Genomic DNA, 26,834 nt, shown 5'->3' on the forward strand with positions numbered 1-26,834 from the left:
CCCAGTTCTCAAATCAAAAGAAACAATTAATGGTGACAAGTGACAAAATGATTCAGATGTTGAAATTATCAAACAAGGATTTTAAAGCAGCTATAATAACTAAGTTCAAGGGCATGAAGGAAAACATACTCACAATGAGTGAAAAGTTAGGAAAATATCAGAGAAATAGAAAATCTGATAAAAGAATCAAATGAAAATTGTGTAACTGAAAAAATTTTTTAATTAAAATGTACTGAACAGAAGAATGCAGATGAAGATGGAGAAGGAAGGCAGATCGGTAGAAATTATTCCATCTGAAGAATATACAGAAAAATAAAATAAAATAAACAAGCCCTTGGAACCTGGGAGACAATAACAAAACATTTAGTATATATGTAATTGAAGTTCCACAGTAGAGGGAAGAATAAGTTTGAAAAAATTTTGCATGGCCAAAATTTTCCAAATTTTAGTAGAAAACATTAATTTACATATTCAAGAATCTCAGAAAAATCTCAAACAGTAAGATTACAAAAAACATCAAACCTAGGCACATTATAGTCAAACTATTGAAAACCAAACTTGAAAACAAAATTTAAAAAGCCACCAGACAGAAATGACATAAAACATATAGGAGAACAATGATCTAAATTAACAGTGACTTCACAATAGGAATAACAGAAGCCAGAAGATAGTGGGACTTATTTCAAGAGTTGGAAGAAGAAAAACAATCTTTAAAGAATTGAAAGGAAAAAAAACCTCCTGTGAACCCAGATTCTTATATACAATATATATATAAGTATTGTATATATATACAATACAAATATACAAAAGTATATTCTATAAATGAAGTGAAGTTATTTTCAGATTAAAAAAATAGAGATAATTGCATCAATAAATTCTGCATTACAAGAAATGCTAAAGGAAATTCTTCAGTAAGAGAAATGATTCTAACTTAGAACTCAGATCTTCAGGAAGAAAGAAAAAGTATCTATATGAATAAATACAAAAGACTATTGTTTATTTCTTAATTTTTTGAAGTGCATATCACCACTGAAAAGCAACATTCTATTATTTTTTGTGAGTTATGTGATATCTATAAATGTAGTACGTACAATGACTGCAGCATAAACAATGGGGGTTCACAAATAGACATATGCAGTTACAGAGATTCTTCATCTTATGTGAAATCATACAATATTAAATTTATGAGGACAGTGAGAAATTAAGAATATTTTAATATTCCATGGGTCATTAAAAATTCAGAGAAGTTATGCTGAAAAACCAACATATACAAAACTAATTAAAATATATTTAATCCAAAAGAAGGCAGAAAAAGGAGGAGAAAGAAGCAAAACAACAACAAGAAGCAAAAGAGGGGACAAAAAGTAAAATGGCAGATCTAAATCCATTACATAAATAATTGATGGAATTTTAATAGAATAAACACTCCAAGAAAAAGACATAAAATATCATAATGGGTAAAATTAAAGAAGAAGTCACACAAAAATAGAGCATATCCTAGATCATTAAACAAGTCTCAATAATTTAAAAGTATTGAATCATACTGATCACATTAAATTAAATTATAAATTAATGACTAAAAGCTTTCTGAAAAATCTCCCAAGCATTTGGAAATTAACAACATATTCCTGTATAATTCACAGGTCAAAAAAGAAACCACAAGGAAAATTAGAAAATATTTTAAACTGAATGATAATGAAAATACAATATATCAAAAATTGTGGGGTAAAGTTAAAGCAGTCCTTCGAGGAAAATGTATAAGTTTAAATGCTTCTATTAGGTAAGAAAGAGGGTCTAAATTTGTGTCCCAAGATTTTACCTTAAGGAGCTAGCTAAAACAGAATAAAGAAAAACAAAACAAAGTAAGTGCAAAGGAAGCAAAAAGACAGCAATAAATATAAAAGCAGAAATAAGTGAATTAGAAAATGAATAAAATAGAAAAATTAAATCAAAGCTTATTTCTTACCAAAGATCAATATTGATTGCTGAAGCCATAGTTGAACAAAAGAGCAAGAAAATAAGTTACCACTATGTCTTGACAGATGTGTTCTTTATGATAAATTGTTGAATTAAATATTTCTGTTTTTTACATTTTCTGTATATGTTTTATTTCACAATAAAATATTTTCAAAATATAAAAAAGAAATAATTATACATATACACAAAGATACTTACATGAGGATGTACATGGTGATCTTGCTAAAAGTCCAAAATGTGGGAAGTCTTTTACACATTGCCAAGCTTCAACTGCTGTCAGCTCATGGCCATTCTTGTTACATCTCTGCCCTCACCCACTTAATTCCCTCCTCCTCCCACCCAGAATTACTTTTAAGCAGATATGATACTCTTTTATTGATAAATAATTCCATTGGTTTTCAATACATATATTGTCAAATGAAAAAAAGCAAGTTTTATAACAATGCTTATACTGTGATGCTATTTTTAAAAGTATATGTGTTTACATACTTATTTCAATTTGTTGGCTGCACATAGAAAGAGTCCTGGAAACTTAAACAAGTCAGGATATAAACATGTTTTGCCTCTCAAAAGGCAAGTAGAGAGTGGTTTTCTTGCAGGAAAGAAAACATAGAGCATATCCTAGATCGTTAAACAAGTCTCAATAATTTAAAAGAAAGAAAGAAACCAGGTTTCTTTCTAAACACTCTGTTTGCTGCCCCCAGACACACACATTGTGCCTCTTGATAGCCATCTCAGCCTATATTAAAAAATAGGAATGCAAATCCAACTACAGATAAGCAGATATTTTGGCAACAAGGAAAGGAGATATCCATGTCTGCTTAAACACACACACACACACACACACACACACACACACACACACCAGAAATAGTTTATTGTAGATGAGTAAACACATAAATGAGTAAAAGGTCTAAAAAGAACAGAGACAACATGTCCAATGTAAAAGTTCAACATGCCTGGAGCACATACCATAGGTAGAGCTCAGAAAAAGTAACTAAGGAAGGTGTGGAAATAAAAACCATGGTCCTCTCTTTGCAGCAGCTGCTGCAAGAATGACGACCATTCTCAGCAACCAGAGAGTTGGTATCTCACAAAATGTCAACATTGCTCTGAAGGAAAACCCAAATTTTATGAAGAATCCCAGAGGAATCCTGCAGAGGAACTCCAATCACATCAATGCGAAGCTCAGCTTCCTTGGGAAGAAAAACAAGCAACTCTGGGTTGATGAATGGTAGGGAAAAGGAAAGGAAATGGCTACTGTTTGCACTATCTGTTGTGATGGGGCCTCCATTACAGGATGAGGTCTGCCTGCACTCACTTTCCAAACAATGTTGTTATTAGGAGAGAAGATGTCTCGTTGACATCCACAATTTCTTGGGTGAAAATATATCTGCAGGGTTTGAATGAAGTCAGGTGTTGCTTGCTTGATGTTTCAAGCCCAGAATAATGAACTAATTTTCTAAAGAAATGATATTGAATGTGTATCAAATTCAGCTGCATTGATTTATCAAACCATGAAAGTTAAAAATAAAGAATATCAGAAATTTTGGAATGGTACCTATTTCTGTAAGAAAGCATGCTGATGGATAAGATACAGGAGTTGTTCAACTATACGAACAAGATGCTGGATTTACCTAAGAATTGTTTGTGATATTTTTTTAAACACAATAAAATTATTTTATTGATCAAAGAAAGACCTGATACATATTCCTTCTATTTTCTAGCTTTATTGATATGTAATCGACATATATAATTGTGTGAATTTAAGGTGTGCAACATGTTGATTTGATACACTTTTATATAGGAAAATGATCACCACCTCAGAATTAGCTAACACCTGTATCATGTCACATAATTACCATTTCATTTTTGTGGTGGGACCATTTAAGATCTACTCACCTAGCAACTTCTTTCAAGTATATAGGAATACAGCATTATTAACTGTAATCACCATGCTATACATTAGATCCCCAGAGGTTATTCATTTTATAACTGGAAGTTTGCATTCTTTGACCAACCTCTCCCCATTTCCCCTACGCACAGCCTCTTGTAATCACCACTGTACTCTCTATTTCTATGAGTCTGATTTTTTAGATTCCACATATAAGTGAGATCATATAGTATTTGTCCTTCACTGACTTATCTCACTTAGCATAATGCCCTCGAGGTCTATCCATGTTGTTGCAAAGGGCAGTATATCTTCCTTTCTCATGGCTGAATAATACCCATATATATTCTTTATTCATTCATTCCTTGATGGGCACTTCAGTTGTTTCCATATCTTGGCTATTGTGAATAATGCTGTAATGAATATGGGAGTATACGTATTTCTTCAAGATCCTGTTTTCATTTCCTTTGGGTATATACACAGAAGTGATATTGTTGGATGATATGGTAGTTCTGCTTTTAATTTTTTTAGTAACTTCCATGCTGTTTTCCATTGTGGCTGCAACCAATTTACATTCCCACCAATAGTGCAAAAGTGTTCCCCTTTCTCCACATCCTTACTAACACTTGTTATCTCTTGCAACTTTCTCAAGGGAAAGATACTACCTACTGCAATGTTACCTGTGTTAGTTTCTGGTTTTGTTTTGACCAGATAATTTCCATGCTTCAAAATTTTGAATTATCATCATCTTTTGAAATGACACCATACTAATTCAAGTGCCAGCATAAATTAAAATACTTCTCAAGTGCTCAGAAGAAATTAACATCGGAGAGCCCCATGGTTAAAAAGAAACATAATGGATTTTCTAAAGTAAGCAAAGAAATTTTCCAGTACACACTCAGTCAATATGGAATTATTGCAATGTGACCGTAATAAAATGACTCTGGAAACTGGGATTCCCTGCACTGTTCTACAGAAACCTAAACTTTTTAGGTAGGAGTAGTTAGGAGTCAGCCCCAATACCTGTAGTTAGGAGTACAAGTATTGGGACTGACAAATTTGGAGTTCAAGCACTGACATTACAGCTTCCTAATCAGGTGATCCTAGACAAGCGATTTAGGCCCTTTGATCCTTCATCCCTAAACAGTAATTTCCTATAGGAAGTAAGTGAAGAGGAAATTAGATAATGTATGTGAAGATGGTGTGCCTGCAGAGCCCAAGTGCTCTGTAACTCTCCGCTCTCCACTCTTTTGCTTAATTCTCACTCCATGTTCATCTGGGTCACAGGCCTATGGAAGAAAGATACACTTTAATACAAAAAGGGGGAGGTTCAGGCATGTAATTAAAACAAAGAGTCCTCCTTTCACCCCAAAAGTGTATAAATTACTGTTATGAAGCAGCATTTTTGTAACACCCCTAAAAACTGCCTCTTATTTCCCATGTTTCCAGGTCTACAAGTTCTATTCAGTTTTCCACCTCTTACCTAAAGAATCTCCTCTTTTGGAGGAGATTCAAGCAAGTTCATCATTTGGACCCAGGAGACTTCACTCACTAGCCCTGGAATACTGTTCAAATCCTTTTACTTCCCTACATCTCAGCTTTTTCATTTGTAAAATAGAAAACTACGCTGCTTCATGGAGCTTGCATTCTTGTGGGAAGACATTTTTTAAAAAGAAAAAGAAAACCAAGTTGTTTATATAGTACATTAGCTAGTGATAAGGCGAAGGAGAAAAATAAGACAAAGCAGGTAGAGAGGAAGTATTGATGGTGGAGCAGTTTGAAATTTCAGATAAGATGTCCAGGGAAACTACTGGGCATATACCCTGAGAAAACCATAATTCAAAAAGATACATGTACCACAACATTCATTACAGCACTATTTACAATAGCCAAGACATGGAAGCAACCTAAATGTCCATCAACAGATGAACGGATAAAGAAGATGTGGCACATATATACAATGGAATATTACTCATCCATAAAAAGGAATGAAATTGAGTTATTTGTAATGAGGTGGATGAACATAGAGTTTGTCACACAGAATGAAGTAATTCAGAAAGACAAAAACAAATACCATATGCTAAGACATATATATGGCATCTAAAAAAATGGTACCGATGAACCTAGTGACAGAGCAGGAATAAAGATGCAGACATAGAGAACAGACTTGAGGACACGGGGGGAAAGGGGAATCTGGGATGAAGTGAGAGAGTAGCATTGACATATATACACTACCAAATGTAAAATAGATAGCTAGTGGGAAGCAGCCACATAGCACAGGGAGATCAGCTCGGTGCTTTGTGACCACCTAGAGGGGTGGGATAGGGAGGGTGGGAGGGAGGCTCAAGAGGGAGGGGATATGGGTATATATGTATACATATAGCTGACTCACTTTGTTGTGCAGCAGAAACTAACACAACATTGTAAAGCAATTATACTCCAAAGAAGGTGTAAAAAAAAAAGGGATGTCCAGGGAAAATGACCCTGGAGTCAGGACTTGAAGAAAGTGAGGGAGTGAATCCTGCAGAAATTTGGGGAAGATCACTGAGGCAAAGGACAGTGGTGCACTGAGTATATTCAAGGGCCAGGGAGGAGCCAAGTGTGGCTGGAGGAGTGGGTGATGGAGGCTTGAGACAATGAGGACACAGAACTTTAGGGCTAGTCGCATGACCCTGGAGGTAACAGAGACATTTGGTTATTGGTTCTGAGTGACAGGTGAAGCCACTGGAAGGTTTTGGGCAGAGTAGCGACATATGACTTCCTTTCAGTAGGACCTGTGCCGAGAAGAGATTGCATGGAGCAAGAGAAGCCTGGGGTCTGTTGCAATAATCCAAACAAGCGATGATGACAGTGTGGGCCAAAATGGTGGCAGTGGAGGTGTTGAAAATGGTCAAAGGTAGAGCCACAGACTATGCTGCAGTTTAGATGTGGGTGTGAGAGAGACAGTGGAGCTAAATTCTGAACAATTGAAAGGATGGCCCAACACCTAAAATATGTATCTGTGGAAAGATCAAATTGGAGAGAAAAGTATCAGGAGCTGGGTAATAGGTATTTTAAATTTGAAATGTCTATTAGATATGAATGTTGAGTTCTTGAGTAATATCTGAGGTGGAGATGCACATTTGGGGGTCTTCAACCCAATAAATGTTGTCTATAGGTTTAGAAGTTCTGGTAAGAAAAAAAAAAGGTGGGACAAAGGTAATTGAAGAGAGTTTCACAGAGGGCACCAGCAGGGATCTCTATCAGGACTCAGGGAATAAAAATAGTGGGAAACTGTTTTAAGAATCCAGGAGCAACTGAAGCCATGGAAGCAGCATTGCCCAAAAGGAGCAGTTGCCTTAGGTAAAGGCCACATTCTTGCAATTTGGGAGCCAAGGAGTTAATACTCCCAACATTTCTCTCTACCTCCTCCCTGACCTCCTACAGGTGCTTCCCATTGACTGGACCCAACCAGAAGTCAGAGGCAAGGAAGCCCAGGCAGTGCAGCCCATGGAGGTTAGCCCTTCAGGGCATGGAGAGCAGTGGGAAAGGCTGGGAGGGAATAGGGAAGGGAAAGCTGAAGCCGCTAGAAACCATGGGATTGTGTAAGGAGCATAGGTAGATAGAAATGAGAAGTCCAGTGATTGAGTCCTGGGCCTTCCAACAATCAGAAGAAGAGGCAAAAAGAAGACTAACAAGGGAGACTACAAGGGCCAGAGATGGGAAAGAGAAACAGGGGGTTAAAGTGGAGATGGGGCTTGAAGAGCCAGTCATGCACTCCAGACTCAGACCAGCCTCTTCACTCTGCAAATTGACAAATCATTTAAGGTCGCCAGGCCTCAATTTTCCCATTTATGAAAAGATAACATTGAACTATTTTATTTCTATGATTCTCTGCATTTATTTAATATGCTTGGGCACTCGTGGATCCTAAGGGATGGTACCTCCCCTCTGTAGGGCCCTTCCATCCAACATATTTCCAGTATACAAGACAAACTGAACTTTGATGGACTCAGCTGAGCAATGCTCCCATGGCTGTGAGCTCAACAGAAAGTGATGTGAAGCAGATTCCAAGAGGGAATCTGCACTTAGTGAACTTGTGATGTTGCCTGAGCTCTATGGGCCACATCTTCTTCTAGGGGAAGGAAAACACCTATTTTGGAAAGATGAAAAAACACACAGTGAGTTGTTTGGAAATATGTAAATGTGATAAAGTGAAAAGTATTATGATGCAATTAGGTCACTGTGTCACCCTCTTGCCTGACATATTGGTAAGAGTATTATTTAGGATGACAACAACAATATCCAAAGCAAAATCAATGGATTCAGGGTTCTACTAAGTCCAAAATCCTGGTTTAAAGAGATGCATTATTTCGAGACTTCTCAGAGCTTTAAATATGCTAATGAGTGTTATAAATATCTAAAAGAAATAAAATGTGCAAGGATTCCCAAAGTAACTTAGCACTGAAATCACCTTTGACCACCTGGCCTGAGCATTTCACAGGCCAAGTGACAAAAACAACCCCTGTAGAAACACTGCATTATGGGATTTTTCTTAGTTAATACTTTTCCATTAGATTGCATATCTTTCCTGAAATCAAGATAACAGTTTTAACATTATTTTAAATTCATAGACTTTATTTTTTATAGCAGTTTTAGGTTTATACAACAATTGTGCAGAAAGTACAGAGGATCCTCATATACTACTTCTCTCTCTCAACACAGTTTCCTATATTATTAACTTACTGCATTAGTGTGGTACATTTGTTATCATTGATGAACCAATATTGATGCATTATTAACTAAAGTCCATAGTTTACATCAGGGTTCACTCTCTGAGTTATGATAAATGTATAATGTCACATACCCAACATTTCAGTAACATACAGAATAGTTCCAATGCCCTAAAAATCTCCTGTGCTCTGCCTATTCATCCCTCCCTCTCCCTGGGCCTCCAGCAATTACTGCTCTTTTCACTGTGTGCATAGTTCTGCCTTTTCCAGAATGTCATACAGTTGGAATCATACAATGTATAACCTTTTGAGACTGACTTCTTTCACTTATGTAGGGTGCTTTCAATATGTAAACTTAAATATTTTAAAAGCTTCTTTGAATTTTAGTTTTAAATATGTGTCAGTTTCATTGTTTTAGCGTTCTTGCTGGAGGATTTCAGTGTTAAATATGTTGAGCCCTCTTACAAGTCTACCTGTATTCCTTTCTCTCATGCCCTTTTTATCTTTTCTATATTTCTGTTTGAAAATTTCACTCTTCTCCTTTCTATTTTCGATTCCTCTTTATGGTATTCATGACTCTTAGGTGTTTTTTCATTTAAAATGCTTTTGAAATATTAGGTTAGAATTTTTCTCTTTAGTTTCGATTTTTCTAGAAACAAACCTTAAGAAGAGAATTCAGGTAAAGTAGTTTATTTGGAAGGTGGAGGAAACACAAATAGAGATGATGGAAGCAGTGAGGGCAGGAAGTGAAGATAGACAACTAAGAGTGCATTATCAAGAAAGTTTCCTTTCTGGGTAACTGGAGCACAGTCCCTCTAGGGAACTCTGAAAGCTAAGACAAAGATACTCTCCAGAATGATCCTACCACAGGGTGTTTGAGCTAAACATTTATCAGCTCCCCTCACTAGTTGAGAGCCTTCATTCTGTAGCACTTCCACCAGCTCTGGAAGTACAGCAGCAGGGCTCTAGCAGCCATAAAATGCTCTTGACAATGACGTGAAGATGCTGAAAGTGGGGCAGACAAGCGTCAAATATGGGGGAGGTGACACCCAGTGCCACAGTTTTCATCTTTATATTTATTTTTGTCTGGTTGTTGTCTTCTTTTTTCCTGTTTTTTTCCATTATTTGTTGGAATATTATTCACTTGATATAAACATTTCCTCAAGTCTTTTTGTTTTATTAGGAGAACCCTGTGTGGTTGCAGCAAATGGTCCAGCGTAGCTGCCTCAACTTCATGGCTCAAGGGCACCCTCTTGAAAATAAAAGTATCTTTATCTTAAAAGTATCAAAAATATTCTTTGTGTATCCACTTCTCTCACTTCTCTTCTCTCTTAATCCTCTGTTCCTCAGGATTAAGTCTGATTGGAGAAGGCTTCTAGTCTTGGTCTCTGTATGGGTCAGAGCTCTACATCACTACAAGTTCCTTTTACAGTACCCTTTAAGGTCTGCCTTCCTCTCCTCAATCCTTCCAATCTCTGAACCTTCTTTGTCCTGTGATCCCACAATTCTCAATTTAAGTTTTCTTATCATTAGCTTTTCTTTAGGGTAGATCTTTGTTCTTTGCAAAGGAAACTTTTTGTTTGATCTTTCTGGGATCCTAAGTGATTTGGGTTGCTTCTGTACCCAAATTGTGACTAGAAGCCTGTGAGAATTTTTCTGAGTAACATTAGTTTTTTTCTCAGATTCAGTCATTAGATTATTGCTTAGTTTGAACTTTCTTTATGGTGGGGGTGGAGGTGGTAAGTTTTCATGATTTTGCATTCCATGACTTTCGGGGTTATTCCATACTTTTTCCTTTGCCATTATTCAGCAACCACTGGCCCCACGTGGGGCCCGTGGCTCTTTTGTGTTTGGCCAAGCCTTCCTCCATTCTGGGATTCATAGCGATTCCTTTTCACTTTTCAGTTGAAAATGTTGCAGAATTCCCACTCTCCCACCCCTCACCTTTGCTACCCTACCTCCTTTGTTTGGTTTTCATAAATGTTTTTGTGGATATCAAGAGCACAAACAAATAAACAAAAAGAATATGATGTAACCATATTCCTGCTGCCAGAAGTTCTCTATATCTTTTAGGGTCTGTTTTGGTAAGATTAATTTTTCAAGAAAGCAGTAATTTCATCTACATTTTAGAAAATTAAAACAAAGTTTTTCATAGTATCCTCTTTTTATTTTTAAAATTTCTGCAGTATCTGTAGTAATGTTTCATGTTTTATTTCTAATATTGGTTATGTGTGGTGTCTTTTTATTCCTATTGGAATCTTGCCAGAGATGTTATCATATTTTATTTGTCTTTTCAAAGAACAACTTTTGGCCTTGTTAATTATCTTTGTTGTATGTTTGTCTTCTATTTCTTTAATCTCTACTATAATATCAAAAATATCCATTTGATCCCAAGTAATGATATTGCCTTAAAGTCTAGTCTATTCTGTTAGATTAAAATATAGCTACATCAATTTCCTTTCGGGTTATCATTACAGATATATCTTTCTTCATTCTTTATTTTTTTTTTTTTCTTCATTCTTTATTTTAACCTTTCTATTGAGATGAATCGTATTTGGCATTATCTTTTTTTGTGAGTAGAAATGTTCAATATTGTAAAAATGTCTAGTAACTGACAATTGCTGTCTTTTAAATAGATTATTTATCCTAATCATATTTAATAAAAAATTTTAATATTTAAAATTTAACCATATGAAATTATCACTTTTATGTAGTCCCTTTAAAGATATCTCCACTCTCTTTTAATATTATTTTGGTGGCATTTGCCAAAGAAATAAGGCAAAAAAGGAAAGAAAGAACACATGTGTCATTATTTTCAAGACTGTAATTATGTACATAGAAAAACCAAGAGTAAACTGTAACAAATATTAGAAATTAACAGTTTACAAAGATGGTTAGCTACCTACTGAATATGTGTTCTAATGGAAGCCTTTTAAATCATCAAGAAGCCGTAAAAATACAAAGAGAATAATATCCTTTACATTAGATGTACAATTAACAAAACATCTTAGAGTAAATGTAAGTAATCTGTAGGATCTTAATAAATATAGTCACGAAATGATATTGAATGATGTAAAATAGAAGACTTGAATAAAAGCAGAGAGAGTACATATATATGAATGTGAAAACACTTGAAAACATGTTTTGCTTTCATCTACAAGTTATTGACATACTCTGCAATAAGTTACAGCATATATTAGACAGTATATTCACTTAAAAGGGAGAAAGTTCTGCTTTAATTTTGTGTCCTGCAAACCCATACTGAAGCATTAACACTGAATTTTTCATATATGTGTATATTTGTATGCTTTGCTATAATTTTTGACATTTGTTATAAAAAAAATAAAAAGGAAGGTGAAGGAGAAAATGCTCACAGATGTACAAAAAATTGTCTTCTTTAGAGAATGAATTAAAGTTGCAAAATTTCATTTCTGTTGGTTGTAATTAACTTTTATTCAGAGAATATGAATATACTATTTAATCCTAGGTTTAGCCCCCCTAAATTACTGTTCCTAACTAGTTTCTTTCTTATCTTTCCTTTACCTCACCCCATAACCAATCTCTTCTCCAGGAAGAATCCAGTGTGATCTTTTAAAAATAAAGCAAAACAAAAAGAAATCACATTGTTGACCTGAAACAAACAGACTACCAGATATTTCTCCAGCAAAGATGAGTTTATTTGGGATCAGCAGACAATTGCGACTTGGGATCTGCAACTATGGAGAGCCATATATAAATCCCCACACAGCAAGGCTAGGAAAACACCTTTATAGAGGGAAAAAGGAAGTTAGGAGGGAGGGCTATAGTAAACAAAGAGTCCATGGTTTTTCATTGGCTGAGTCATTGTGAGGAAAGAATAGGAGTCTTTCTTTTTTCTGTTGTGCTCTGCTATCATCACAGGGCATGGGGGTACCCCCCTCTGGTCTCCCGGCTCCATTTCAAGTTTCTGTTTATTAATTTTTTACATTTCCTCCTTTTGGTTGAGATCTTTCTCTGAAAGCACCACTGATCAAGAGTCATGCTTTCTAATTTCAACAGCTTGTTTTCCCTCAAAGTCAGGAAGGAAATTTCCTGGATGTAGTGTCTCACATCAGAGGGAAAGTGCACAGAATGGAAACCTATTGAGGTCACATTTGAGTAAGAAAGAGGGGTAGAAGGGTGAACTCTCAGGTGCTTTTTATCTAAAGTCCATATATTGTGAAGATCATAGACATTGGAAATCATCTGAAGCATTAGGTCATCAATAAAAGTTTGGCCACAAACATCCAACTGGCCTGGTCTGAATATCTTGGGAAAGCTGTCTCATCAGATGTCATCCACTTCAATTCCACGAAATCTTTACTTTCAGGTCACCAGATGATGGGCGGGTCCAGTCAGGGTTTGGCACTTTCTTTAGGTGTGTCACCTGAATCTATGAGTCTATTCCTTGGAGTCTAGTGGCACAAAGTTTGATTAACAGTACCTTATAGGAGCTTTTCCAGTGAAGTTGAAGAGAGTTGTTCTGGAGGTATCTTTTTCTAAAAGAGGAAATCTAAAGGTTGCAAACTGTGATGCTTAAGGTCTTTGTCTTCTGAGGGCACACCATGAAAACAGTGTTCTAACAAAACATGGATATTTTTAATAGAAGCAATCAGACCTCTGCAATATTGGAGTATCTCTCCTTATCAGTTGTGGGTCAAAAGAGGCAGGAGCCAAGTGCATTGGGTATCCTGTGACTATCTCAAAGAGTGAGAGTTTATGAGTCCCCAAAGGGGGTGGATCTGAGATTTAGAAGGACCAACAACAATGTTTTTGGTGGGCTTCTACAAATTTTGCCAATAGAGTCTTAATAATGCAGTTATTGCATTTGACTAAACCAGAGAATTGAGGGTGATAAACACAGTGAAAATGTTGTAAAACCAGGCAGCACTGCAGACTTGTCAAATCACCTGGCCAGTAAAATGTGTTCCTCAATCACTATAAAGTTCAAGAGGAGTTCTGCAAGAAGGGATAATCTTTTCCAAAAGAACTTTTGCCAAAGAAGATGCAAGTAGCCTGTCTGCAAGTGAAGGCTTCAGTCCAGCATGAAAACATACAGACCATAACTAAAACATATTTATATCCATTAGAGGAGGAAGTTGTATGAAATATACTTGCCAGACCACTAATGGTCTATTAGGCAGTTTAAAATGTCCAAGAGCAGTAAGAACAGCCTTCCCTGGGTTGTACTTTGGACAAGTGGGACAAGTGAAGTAGGCACTTTTTGCAGCCTTGTTAATGGTTCCCCACTGATATTAATTCATGAAGGCTATCATTTTGTTAGTAGATCAATGGTTTAATGCATGTACAGTGGTGAGGAATGGAAATCATAGTCTCTGATAGGACTGGGTGTTATTTGGTCCAAATCAGAGCTCTCTCTCTCTCTCTGTCTTTTTTTTTTTAATCAAATCAACAATTGTTGAATTTCTAATCTTGTTTTTCCTTTTCTGAGGACAATTGTTGGGCCTCTCTAGCTAGTTTTTCTAAATTATCATTTAGAGGAATATTCCTTTGGAACATAACAGGTTTGTTTGCTGTTTGCCCCCTTAAGGGTAGCATTCCTTGCAAAAAAATATAAGCAAGGTGATTTCTCTTAGCTTCCAGAGAGCCAAGTTTAGAAAGCCCCAGAATCTTGATAATAACGGCAGGTAAAAGTACTGCATTTAATAATTCCTGAACATAGGGGTCATTTAAAATTTTACGTCCACTGGTTGTAAGGAAGTCACATTGCTTCCACATTCCAAAATCATGAGCTACTCTGAATGCATATCTACTATCAGTATAAATATTAGCAGTGTTGTCCTTGGCTAAGGTACAATGCCATGTAAAAGTGTATAATTCAGCCTGTTGAACAGAAGTAGCAAGAGCTAAATATGCTGCCTCAACAGCATCAAAAGGAGTTGTAATAACATACCCAACACAGTATTTGCCATTGAAACCTTTTAAGTAAAAACCAGCAGTGAACAATGAGAAACCAGCATTATCAATGGAATTTCCTGTAGATCATCACAAGGAGTCAGGAGGTGGCCCATCAGCATTAAGCAGTTTGAAGTGCTTCACTGGTGATGGAGGGGAGAAGTGTAGCTAGGTTAAGGTTAAGATTATTACAATGTAAAAAGAGCTATGTGAGGAGCAGTTAACAAAAAGACTTCATAGGAGGTGAGATGGCTGGCTGAAAAACATTGTGTCATAAGAATTTAGGATTTTCTGGTGACTTTAACCAAAAGGTCAGTGGTTGTAATGACTCTGAGGCAAGGAGGGTATCCCCATGCCACATGGTGCGAGAGGGTCCAGTTGCCAGCTATAATAACCTATGGGTTGATGGTGGTCCTTGTGCTTTTGGGTAAGTACTCCAATGGAATTCCCTTCCATTTCATATACAAAAAGGAAAAAGGGAATATGATAAATGGGATGCCTAAGGGCAGTTGGGTTCATCAAACTCTTCTTTAAAGCTTGAAGTCTATGTCATCTGATTCTTCCCATAAAATTGGGTTGGGGTTGTTATTGCTGAGTAAGACATATAGGTTTGGCCATAAGAGAGAAATTTGTAATCCAGTTTTGGCAATAACCAAATAACCTGAGAAAACCTCACAACTGGCCTTAGTTTTGAGTTTTGGGAAACTTAGGACACCATGATATCTATCTGAGTCTAGATACAGCCCTTGTTCTAATATCAGATGCCCTAAATATCAATCCTGGGTTTTGGCAAATTGCAATTTTACTTTGGTGATCTTATGCCTTTTTAAGGGTAAAAGCTTTAGCAAGTGGATGCTTCTGTGAGGCAGCTTCAGAAGGAGAGCAAAGAAGCAAATAATCCATATATTGCAACAACGTAGAACCTCTAGGAAACTTTATGTCATACAGATCAGCCTTCAGGATTTGTAAAAAATAAGGACTTTCAATATAACCCTGAGATATTACTGTCCAAGTAAGTTGTACTTCTTCCCAAGTGAATGCAAAAAGGTATTGGCTAGTTTAATTAACTGGAATATTAAAGAATGCACTGCATAGATCAATTACAGTAAAGAATTTACTTGCAGTGGGAATGGATGTTAGTAATATGTGAAGGTTAGAAACAAGAGGGTGTTGAGGGATAGCAATGTTGTTTATTGCCTGGAGGTCCTGAACAATCCTCCACCCTAGGCCCTTAGGTTTTCTCACTGGAAAAATGGAAGTGTTACAGGGATTGGTACAAGAGATAATGAGGCCCAGATCCTAACACCTTGTGATCTTCTATTATGGGATTTACACCTTGAAGGGCTTCTTTACTTATAAGGTATTGATTAATTCTGGGAAGAGATTTTGAGAGGTCTATTTGAATTTTGATGGGAGGTATGCTGTGAATTTTGTCAACATCAATTGTAGATTATAATAATAACATAACTATCAATAATTACCTTAAATGTAAATGGACTAAATGCTCCAATCAAAAGATATAGAATGGGGGCTTCCCTGGTGGTGCAGTGGTTGAGAGTCTGCCTGCTGATGCTGGGGACATGGGTTCTGGGAAGATCCCACATGCCGTGGAGTGGCTAGGCCCGTGAGCCATGGCCGCTGAGCCTGCATGTCCGGAGCCTGTGCTCTGCAATGGGAGAAGCCACAACAGTGAGAGGCCCATGTACTGCAAAAAAAAAAAAGGCATAGAAGGAATGAATGGATACAAAACCAAGACCCATATATATGCTGTTTACAAGAAATGCACTTCAGGTCTAAAGACACACACAGACTGAAAGTAAGGGGATGGAAAAGGTATTACATGCAAATGGAAATGAAAAGAAAGCTGGAGTAGCAATACTTATATCAGACAAAATAGACTTTAAAATAAAGACTGTTACAAGAGACAAAGAAGGACACTACAGATCAATCCAAGTAGAAGATATAGCAATTATAAATATATATGCACCCAATACAGTAGCACCTAAATATATAAAGCAAATATTAATGGACATAAATGGAGAAATCAACAATAGCACAATAATTGTAGGGGACTTTACAGCTCCACTCACATCAATGGGCACATCATCCAGACAGAAAATCAATAAGGAAACATTGGCCTTAAAGACTCATTAGGCCAGAGGGATATCTATATCTATATCATCTATATCTATAACTATATCTATGTCTATGTCTAAATCTATATCTATCACATTCCATCCTAAAGCAGCAGAATATACATTCTTTTCAAAGGAACATTTTCCAGGATAGATCACATGCTAAGCCAGAAAACAAGCCTCAGTAAATTTAAGAAAATTGAAATCATATCAAGTATCTTTTCCAACCATGCTATGACACTAGAAATCAACTTCATGGAAAAAAAAAGACAAAAATCACAAACACCTGAAGGCTAAACAATATGCTACTAAACAACCAATGAATCACTGAAGAAATCAAGGAAGAAATAAAAAATACCTGGAAACAAATGAAAATGAAAACACAATGATCCAAAATTTATGGGATGCAGCAAAAGCAGATCTAAGAGGGACATTTATAATGACACAAGCTACATCAGGAAACAAGAAAAACTTCAAATAAACAACCTAAACTTACATCTAAAGAAACTAGAAAAAGAAGAATAAACAAAACCCAAAGTTAGCAGAAGGCAAGAAATCATAAGGATCAGAGCAGAAATAAATCAAATAAAGACTAAAAACAAACAACAAAAAAATAGAAAAGATCAATGAAACTACCAGCTGGTTCTTTCAAAAGGTAAGCAAAATGGATAAACCTTTAGCTAGACTCATCAAGAAAAAAAGAAAGGAGATGGCTCAAATCAATAAAATCAGAAATAAAAAAGGCAAAGTTAAAACTGACACCACAGAAATACAAAGGATCATGAGACTACTATGAACAACTACCTGCCAATAAAATGGACAACCTGTAAGAAATGGACAAAATCTTAAAAATGTACAACTTCCCAAGACTGAACCAGAAAGAAATAGAACATATGAACAGTTTAGTTGTTGAAATTGATGAAATTTCAGTAATGAAATTGAATCAGTAAGTTAAAAATATGAAATTTCAGTAATGAAATTGAATCAGTAAGTTAAAAACTCCCAAGAAACAAAAGTCTAGGACTAGATGGCTTCACAGGTGAATTCTACCAAATGTTTAGAGAAGAGTTAACACCTATCCTTCTCAAAGTATTCCAAAAAATTGCAGAGGAAGGAATGCTTCCGAACACATTCTACAAGGTCAGTATCACAATGATACCAAAACCAGACAAAGATATCACAAAAATGGAAAGTTATAGACCAATAACACAGATGAACATAGATGCAATTATCCTTAACAAAATATTAGCAATCCAAATCCAACAACACATTAAAAGTATCATACACTATGATCAAGTGCAATTTATCCCTGGGATGCAAGGATTTTTCAATATCCACAAATCAATCAATGTGACACACCACATTAACAAGTTGTAGAATAAAAACCATATCTTTATCTAAATAGATGCAGAAAGAGCTTTCAACAAAATTCAACAACCATTTTTGACCAAAAAAAAGCCTCTACAAAGAGAGCATAAAGGGAACATACCCCAACATAATAAAGGTCGTATATGGCAAACTCACAGCTAACATCATACAAAATGGAGAAAAGCTGAAAGCATTTGCTTTAAGATTAGGAACAAGACAAGGATGCTCACTCCCACCACTTTTTTATTCAGCATGGTATTGGAAGTCCTGGCCACAGCAATCAGACTAGAAAAATAAATAAAAAGAATCCAATTCAAAAAGGAAGAAGTAGAACTGTCGCTGTTTGCAGATGACAAGATATTATGCATAGAAAATCCTAAAGAAAACTACTAGAGCTCATCAATGAATTTGGTAAAGTTCAGGATACAAAATTAATGCACAGAAATCTGTTGCATTTCTACACACCAACATTGAGCTATCAGAAAAAGAAATTAAAGAAACAGTCCCATTTCCAATTGTATCAAAAAGAATAAAATTCCTGGGAATAAATCTAACAAGTGGATAAAAGACTTGCACTCAGGGGCTTCCCTAGTGGCACAGTGGTTGAGAGTCCCCCTGCCGATGCAGGGGACACGGGTTCGTGCCCTGGTCCGGGAAGATTCCACATGTCGCAGAGCAGCTAGGCCCATGAGTCATGGCCACTGAGCCTGCGCATTCAGAGCCAAACTATAAGACCTTGATGAAAAAACCTGAAGATAACACAAACAACAGGAAGGATATACCATACTCATGGATTAGAAAAATTAACATTGTTAAAATGACCTTATTACTCTAGACAATCTACAGATTCAATGCAATCTCTATCAAACTGTCAGTGGCATTTTTCACAGAATAGGAACAAATAATTCTAAAATTTGTATGAAAAAACAAAAGACCACAAATAGCCAAAACAATCTTGAGAAAGAAGCACAAAGCTGGAGGTATCATTCTCCCTGATTTTAAACTATACTACAAAGCTACAGTAATTAAAACAGTATGATACTGGCACAAAAAAAGACACATTTATCAATGGAGAAGAATAAAGAGCCCAGAAATGAATTGACATTTATTGGTCAATTAATCTATGACAAAGGAAGCAAGAATATACAATGGAGAAAAGACAACCTTTTCAATAAATGGTGTTGGAAAAACTGGTCAGCTACATGCAAAAGAATCAAATTGAACTGCTTTCTATACCACAAATAAAAAATATACTCAAAATGAACTAATGACTTAAATGTAAGACCTGAAACCATAAAACTCCCAGAAGAAAACATAAGCAATATGCTCTTTGGCATTTGTGTTAACAATATTTTTTTGTTATGTCTTCTCAGACAAGGGAAACAAAAGCAAAAACAAACAAAGAGGGCAATATCAAACTAAAAAGCTTATGCACAGTGAGGGAAATTATTAGCAAAACCAAAAGGCAGCCAACAAATGGGAGAAGATATTTGCAAACAGTATCTCTGCAAGTGGTTAATATCCAAAATATACAAAGAGCTCGTACAACTCAGCATCAAAGAAACAAACAGCACAATGAAAAAATAGGCAGAAGACCTGAATAGACATTTTTTCCAAAGACAGACAGATGGCCAATAGACAAGAAAAAAGATGCTCAACATCACTAACAATCAGGGAAATTCAAATCAACACCACAGTGAGATACAACCTCATGCTTATTGTTGACTGAAAAAAAAATGCAACATAAAAGTAGAGAGTTATGTTTTATTTGGCAGAAATTTTTAGGACTTCAAGCCCGGAGGCAGCAGCTCAAGTAACCCTGAGAAAACTGCTCTGAGGAGGTGAGGGGGGAAGCTAGGATATATAGGAGTTTGGCAACCAATGGCAGGTGGTAGGAATAAAAGACTACTGTTAATTAGAAAAAACTAGATATCTCAAGTTAAGGAATTTAGCACTTTTCTATGTATGGGAAGAGGCAAGATTCTGGGCTCACTGAAATCTTTTGTTTTATGTGCACCTTAGCTATCCGGGGCCAGTATCCTGTGTTTTCACATCCTGAGTTTCTTCAGGGCTCACCATTGGGAGTCGCTGAAGTCTGGTGGCTGCTAGATGGCAGGTATTCTTTGTTTCCTTCCTGAGTTCCCTTAGGGCTCACTGGCTCACTGTTGGAGGGCTGCAATTGCTGATGACTGTGACATCCTTTGTTTACTGATATGGCAGGCAATATTTTATTTCTCACTATCATAATAAAGACAACAAATAACAAGTGTTTGTGAGTTGTATAGAAAAGGAAATCCTTGTGCACTGTTGGTGCCATTTTAAATTGGTGCAGCCACTATGTAAAACAATATGGAGTTTCCTCAAAAATTAAACTGTCATAAAATCCAGAAATTTCACATTTAGGTATTTTCCAGAAGAAAACAAAAACACTAATTTGAAAAATGTGTGCACTCCAATGTTCATTGCACCATTTTTTACAATAGCCAAGATATGGAAGCAACCTAAGTGTCCATGGAGAGACAAATAGATAAAGAAGAATATATATATATATATATATATATATATATAAAACTCATGATGAAATATTGAAGCTAAATCCAGCCTCTGTACCCCAACACCAAATTAAATCTCAGAAACAGAGGTTGGGTGAAGTAGAAAAGAATAGCTTTATTGCTTTGTCAGGCAAAGGGGGAGATGGTGGGTTAATGCTGTCAAAACTGTGTGTCACAACCAGGGGAGGAGGGGGAGTTGTGAGGAGTCTTGTAGTCCAGGAGCAGGGTTGCTGATAAGGATCAGGGTGCTTGCACAGCCTGCATTCCTTCACTCTAGAGATCATCTGGTGTCAGGTGGTGATGGGCGAACTGTGACCTCAGGAATGAAGAGTGCTTCATCAAGTAGTTAACATCTTCCATTTGGTGGGAGTTTTAGTTCTGCAGAAGAGCTCAAAGATATTGTTATGAATATACCTTGAGGGGGAACCAGGACCTGCCCCAGGGCTGCACTATTGTTTCTTGACTGCTCCTCCCTTGTCTCCACATCCCTTCCCTTTCCTGATTAGTAACTGTTTGAACCTGACCTTTGGAACTCAGAGAAGGGAACATAGAAAGACTTTTGTGCCCAAGAGCCCCAGAGGGTCCTGCTCAGTTTCAATATTACTCAGCCTTAAAAAAGATTAAATCCTCCCATTTGCAACAATGTGAATGGATCTAGAGGGTATTATGCTAAGTGAAATATGTCAGGCAGAGAAAGACAAATACTGCACAATCTCCTTTACATGTGGAATCTAAGTACCAAAACAAACCAAACAAACAAACAAAACAAAACAAAAACAGTCTCATGATATAGAGAACAAAAGGGTATTTGCTAGAAAGGAGTGGGGTGGGGGATGGGCGAAATACATTAGACTTCATCAAAATGAAAAACTTTTGTGCATCGAAGTACACTACCAAGAAAGTAAAAAGGCAACCCATTGAAAGGGAGAAAATATCTGCATATCAGATACCTGGTAAGGGTCTAGCATCCAGAATATATAAAGAACATTTAAAACTCAACAATAAAAAGAAGAATAACCCAGTTTTTTTTTGCTGTTGTTGTTTTTGCGGTACGCGGGCCTCTCACTGTTGTGGCCTCTCCCATTGCGGAGCACAGGCTCCGGACGCACAGGCTCAGTGGCCATGGCTCATGGGCCCAGCCACTCCGCGGCATGTGGGATCCTCCTGGACCAGGGCACGAACCCACGTCCTCTGCATTGGCAGGCGGACTCACACCCACTGTGCCACCAGGGAAGCCCAAACCCAGTTTTTTAAATGGGCTAAGGATTTGAATAGGTATTTCCCCAAAGAATTTATACAAATGCCAACAAACACATGAAAGGCTGCTCAACATTATTAGTCTTTAGGGAAATGAAATCAAAACTACAATAATGTACCACTTCACAGGCACTGAGGTATCTATAATAACATAAAAAAGACAAATAAGTCCTGGTTAGAATATAGAGAAACTGGAACCCCTACAACAATGTAAAATGGTATAGCCACTGTGGAAAACAATTTGGCAGTTCCTCAAAAAGTTAAAAATAGAGTGACCATATGACCCAGCAAGAGATATATATTTTGTATATCTTAGAATACCACTTCTAGATATTTATGCAAGTGGAAGGAAAACTTATATTCACACAAAACCTTGTACATGAATGTTTATAGCAGCTTTATCCTTGCTTGCCAAAGATGGGAACAACCCTTTTGCTTCACCCAAACTCTGTTTCTGAGATTTAATTTGGTGTTGGGATACAGAGGCTTGATTTGGCTTCAATATTCCATTGTGTGATATTTATATATATATCGCACTATATATATATATATATCTCTCTATATATATATATATATATATATATATATATATGTATATATATATATATATTCTTTATCCATTTGTCTCTCCATGGACACAGGTTGCTTCCATATCTTGGCTATTGTAAATAATAGTGCAATGAATATTGGAGTGCACACAGTTTTCAATCCTTCAGCAGGTGAATGGATAAACAGCCTGTGGTACACCCACAAAATGTAACATTACTCCATTATAAAGAGCTGTGGGGACTTCCCTGGTGGGTTAAGACTTAACCCTCTTTTTTTTTTTTTTTTTAATTTGAGACCCTGTTCTGTTTTTTTGTTTTTAACATCTTTATTGGGGTATAATTGCTTTACAATGGTGTGTTAGTTTCTGCTTTATAACAAAGTGAATCAGCTATACAACCTCCACCTCCCGCAGTCTCCGCCCGCGGAGCGGCTTCGTAGTGTGTGGAAACTTTTCCTCCTTCACAGCTCCCTCCCACTGGTGCAGGTGCCGTCCTTATTCTTTTGTCTCTGTTTTTTCTTTTTTTCTTTTGCCCTACCCAGGTACGTGGGGAGTTTCTTGCCTTTTGGGAGCTCTGAGGTCTTCTGCCAGCCTTCAGTAGGTGTTCTGTAGGAGTTGTTCCACGTGTAGATGTATTTCTGGTGTGTCCGTGGGGAGCAAGGCGATCTCCGCGTCTTACTCTTCCGCCATCTTCCAACCTCTCTCCAAGACTTAACCCTCTTAACCCAAGTGTTAAGACTTCACCTTCCAATGCAGGGAGTGAGGGTTCAATTCCTGGTCAGGGAGCTAAGATCCCACATGCCGCCTGGCCAAAAAACCAAAACACAAAACAGAAGCAATATTGTAACAAATTCAATAAAGACTTAAGAAAAATAGTCCACATCAAAAAAATCTTTAAAAAAAAAACAAGAGCAATGATGTTTTGATTCATACAACATGGATGAATCCTTAGTGAATTTTGTGAAGTGAAAGAAACCAAACCTAAAAGACTATATTGTTTCTTTCGATTTAAATGAGGTTTTGGAAGAGGCAGTACTGTAGCATCAGGGAACAGATCTGTGGTTGTCTGGGGTTGGAGTTGGGGGAAGGGTTGACAACGACAAATTTTGGGGGGCGATTTAACTGTTCTATATGGTATTTTGTTAGTGGATATTACGCATCTGCAAAAAACCATAGAATTATACACCTTAAAGAGTGAATTTTTATTTTATTCCAAAATTTAAAAATAAGCCAGGATGTTGACAAAAGCCAAGACTGAATGTACACCATAGCAAATGAATCTACCTCCATTATAAATAAATGACATAATCACACTGAAAATGGTGGGAAAGAAAGGAACATATTCCCTCACTGGCTGCATTGATTGACTCAAGTGTGAGGACTCTCAGAATGCATGAGACTTTCTTAGTCCCCTTCAGGATGGGAAGATGTATGTATGTGAAGCCTGAGGTGCTTCATTCACTTTGCTTCCAGGAGGACAGTTAGCTTGAAAAGAGAAACATCTGAATGAGGATGGAATAGAGGGTCCCAGAGTGCCTGCACCAGGGTCCTGATCAAATGTGTCTTGCACCCACTGTAATATCATACTTTTTAGGTAAATAATTATTAAATTCTCCTTTTTTCCTCAAACATATTTTGCTAATAGTAATCCAAACCATCCTATCAGAAACACCTCCCATATGCCATTTTGAAGAATTTACTCGAGCATGTGCTTCTGTAAAATTGGTGAGTAAAGCAAGAAAAAAAGAAGTCTGAGGTTCAGGAAAGTGTGTGTAACCCAAGAATTCATGTCAGAGTATCCTGTGATCACAGCTTTGTAGCAGGCATGGAACGCAGCCAGTCCAGGCTGGAGCAAGAGGGAGCCATCAGGGCAAGGTGTGATGTTATGGATTAGATATACCTCAGGATTTCAGAATGGTTAAAAACATGCAGAATAAAGACAAGATTATATTTACTAGGAGACGAACATTTTGCAGAAGATGCCTAAAAACCTTTTCATGAGGTTGCACTGGCAAAGACCTTCACCTAAACCAGCCCCAGGCAAGGGGATTCAATTCCTAAAGAGAAGGCTATCTCCTTTGAATTTATGGGCATTTGAAGACCCTGAAACATCTAGCTTCGGTTATCAAGTGAAGGGAGCACTGTTTTGTCATCAGTCAACATTCTGTTGCAACCTATGAGAAAGGACTGTCACCTTGGGCCCAGGGTCTCATCCTCCCACAATGCCAGGACCCTACACCCCCAGATATCAGGCTGCTTCTGGACCCAGGAGAGAGAGGAAGGAGCCCACTCATAACCAAGTGTGTTCACATCCTGAACTGGAAGCTGTGAAATGACTGAGGGGATTACATGGATACTATGGATTGTCTGCATTGGGCAGACTGGGCCTTGGGGTGGGAAATTAATCTGAATTACATAGATAAAATTACATGTTTGCAAGAGGGAAGAGATATGGGAACATATGTATATGTATAACTGATTCACTTTGTTATAAAGCAGAAACTAACACACCATTGTAAAGCAATTATACCCCAATAAAGATGTTTAAAAAAAAACCCAACAAACTACATGTTTGCACACCAGAATTTTCTGTGACTGTAAAATTCATATGGACTACACCTGTAATAGATGCAAACTAATTTTATAATAAGAAAAACAATAAAGACCATTAAAAGAGGGTGGCGTGAGGGGGTGCAGAAGAGGTAGAGCTGGAAATGAGGGTAACTACCTTTCACAGATGAAGACAGCGATCACGTGCTTCTGTCAAATATGTTGTGAGAAGGGCTAGGTGCACTTGATCAGTCACGGGAATTTCCTTGGCAGTAAGTTGTAGTTTGATTTTATAGCACATATTTCCATACCAAAATTGATTTTGTAGCTTTTTTGGTGGTGTATTACTCACTGTGCTAGACTTTTCCAAATGGCAGCCTCCACTCACATTGGAACTGATGGCATTAAAAGTGCTTCATTTTGCAGAGAAACTCAATTTGCTAGCCATTTACTCCAAAGATATTTTTCTTAGCTAAATAAATAAATAATAAATAAATAAATAAAGTTTTTCATCCCTGAGAAGATTAAGAAAGTTTCAGGGCCTCAGGAGAAAATGTCAAGTGAAGCAGGACAAAGAATCAGAAACTTCATTATTGAAGAGCAGTTCTGGACCAGTCTCTGAAGCCTTATTTTTCCCTAATCACTATTGGTTGACATTACTAAGGACTCCACTGGCATTGAGAAAAATAAACAGCAGGCATGACTGCTAACATACTTGGTTAGGCTACAATCATTTTTTTATACAATTGTTATATAACTTATGTCCTCCTAATTGTTTTAATTTTCTGAATTTTGTTATAAAGGAAGGAGATTTTTCAAAATTTCTGAAAGACATTTCCTTGTAATAGATTCAATTTTTTCATTTATCTGTAATTTATAGTTACTTCTTTATTACAAAATGGTATATGTATTTGGAAACTACAGAGAACTAAAAAATTAACTCATTCCAACAGTCAGTGTTGTTCATTGGTTAAGTTTTGATCTCTTTACTAAGCAAACACATGTAAGATTTTGTATTATGATGTCCCTTACTGTCACATCATGAGAATTTTCTTATGTCATTAAAGACTATTCAAGTAGATATTACACCTGCTTACTATTCTTTTTTTAAGGCTGTTACCATATTTTATCTAATAATTTCTGTACTGTTAGACACAGACTATTTCCAATATTTTACTAGTAAAAGTATTTAGATTAATACAATTGGCAAACTAGCTTTTTGTGTGACCAGAAATTAGCTGCCGCTATTTCCTAAGGACAGATTCCCACATTTGTAATTACTGGTTCAGAGTGCATGAAATTTCTTGAGCCTCAAGTAGACATATGAAAATTAATAGCATTTATTGCCATAATGCATTAGAATGCTTGTTTTACAGAATGCTTGACAACATTAATTAATTTTCTTTTTCAAATTGGTTCAAAAATGTTATCTCATTATTTTAATTCATATTTGCATCAAAACGTACTTATAACATTCTTTATCATATTCAGCTTTTAAAACTTTGTGGAACATTTGTTACTCATTTATTTTGTAATTTCTATTGCGTTTTTTTCTCAAAAGATATTTTTTCCACTTCAAAACTCAAGTAATAGTTAACAAATTTTCTTCTAAAATGTTTATGGCTTAACTTTTTAAAATAAACTTTTTGTTTGAGATAAATTTGCATTCACAAGTGGCTGTAAGAATAGAGGGAAATCCCATGTACTCTTTACCCAATTCCCCTCAAAGGTAATACCTTGAAAAATTATACTATAGTATCACAACCAGGATAGTGACATTGACATGGTCACGACACAACATTTGCTTCACCCTCATGTTCCCCACTTGAACTCATGTGTCGCATAGCCAATCTCCCACCCCAACCTCTCCTTAAACTCTGGAAACCACCAATCTGTTCTATCATTTTGTCA

The 26,834-nt window shown here is 36.6% G+C and overlaps 1 pseudogene; it reads left to right on the forward strand.

Annotated features, from left to right (window-relative positions):
• Positions 1-3,032: 3,032 nt before the first annotated feature.
• LOC112397530 (60S ribosomal protein L9 pseudogene) lies at positions 3,033-3,563 on the forward strand (annotated as a pseudogene).
• Positions 3,564-26,834: the final 23,271 nt, after the last annotated feature.

This window comes from Neophocaena asiaeorientalis, unplaced genomic scaffold, assembly GCF_003031525.2.
Source record: "Neophocaena asiaeorientalis asiaeorientalis breed wild unplaced genomic scaffold, Neophocaena_asiaeorientalis_V1.1 scaffold655, whole genome shotgun sequence".
In the NCBI taxonomy this organism is placed as follows: domain Eukaryota; kingdom Metazoa; phylum Chordata; class Mammalia; order Artiodactyla; family Phocoenidae; genus Neophocaena; species Neophocaena asiaeorientalis.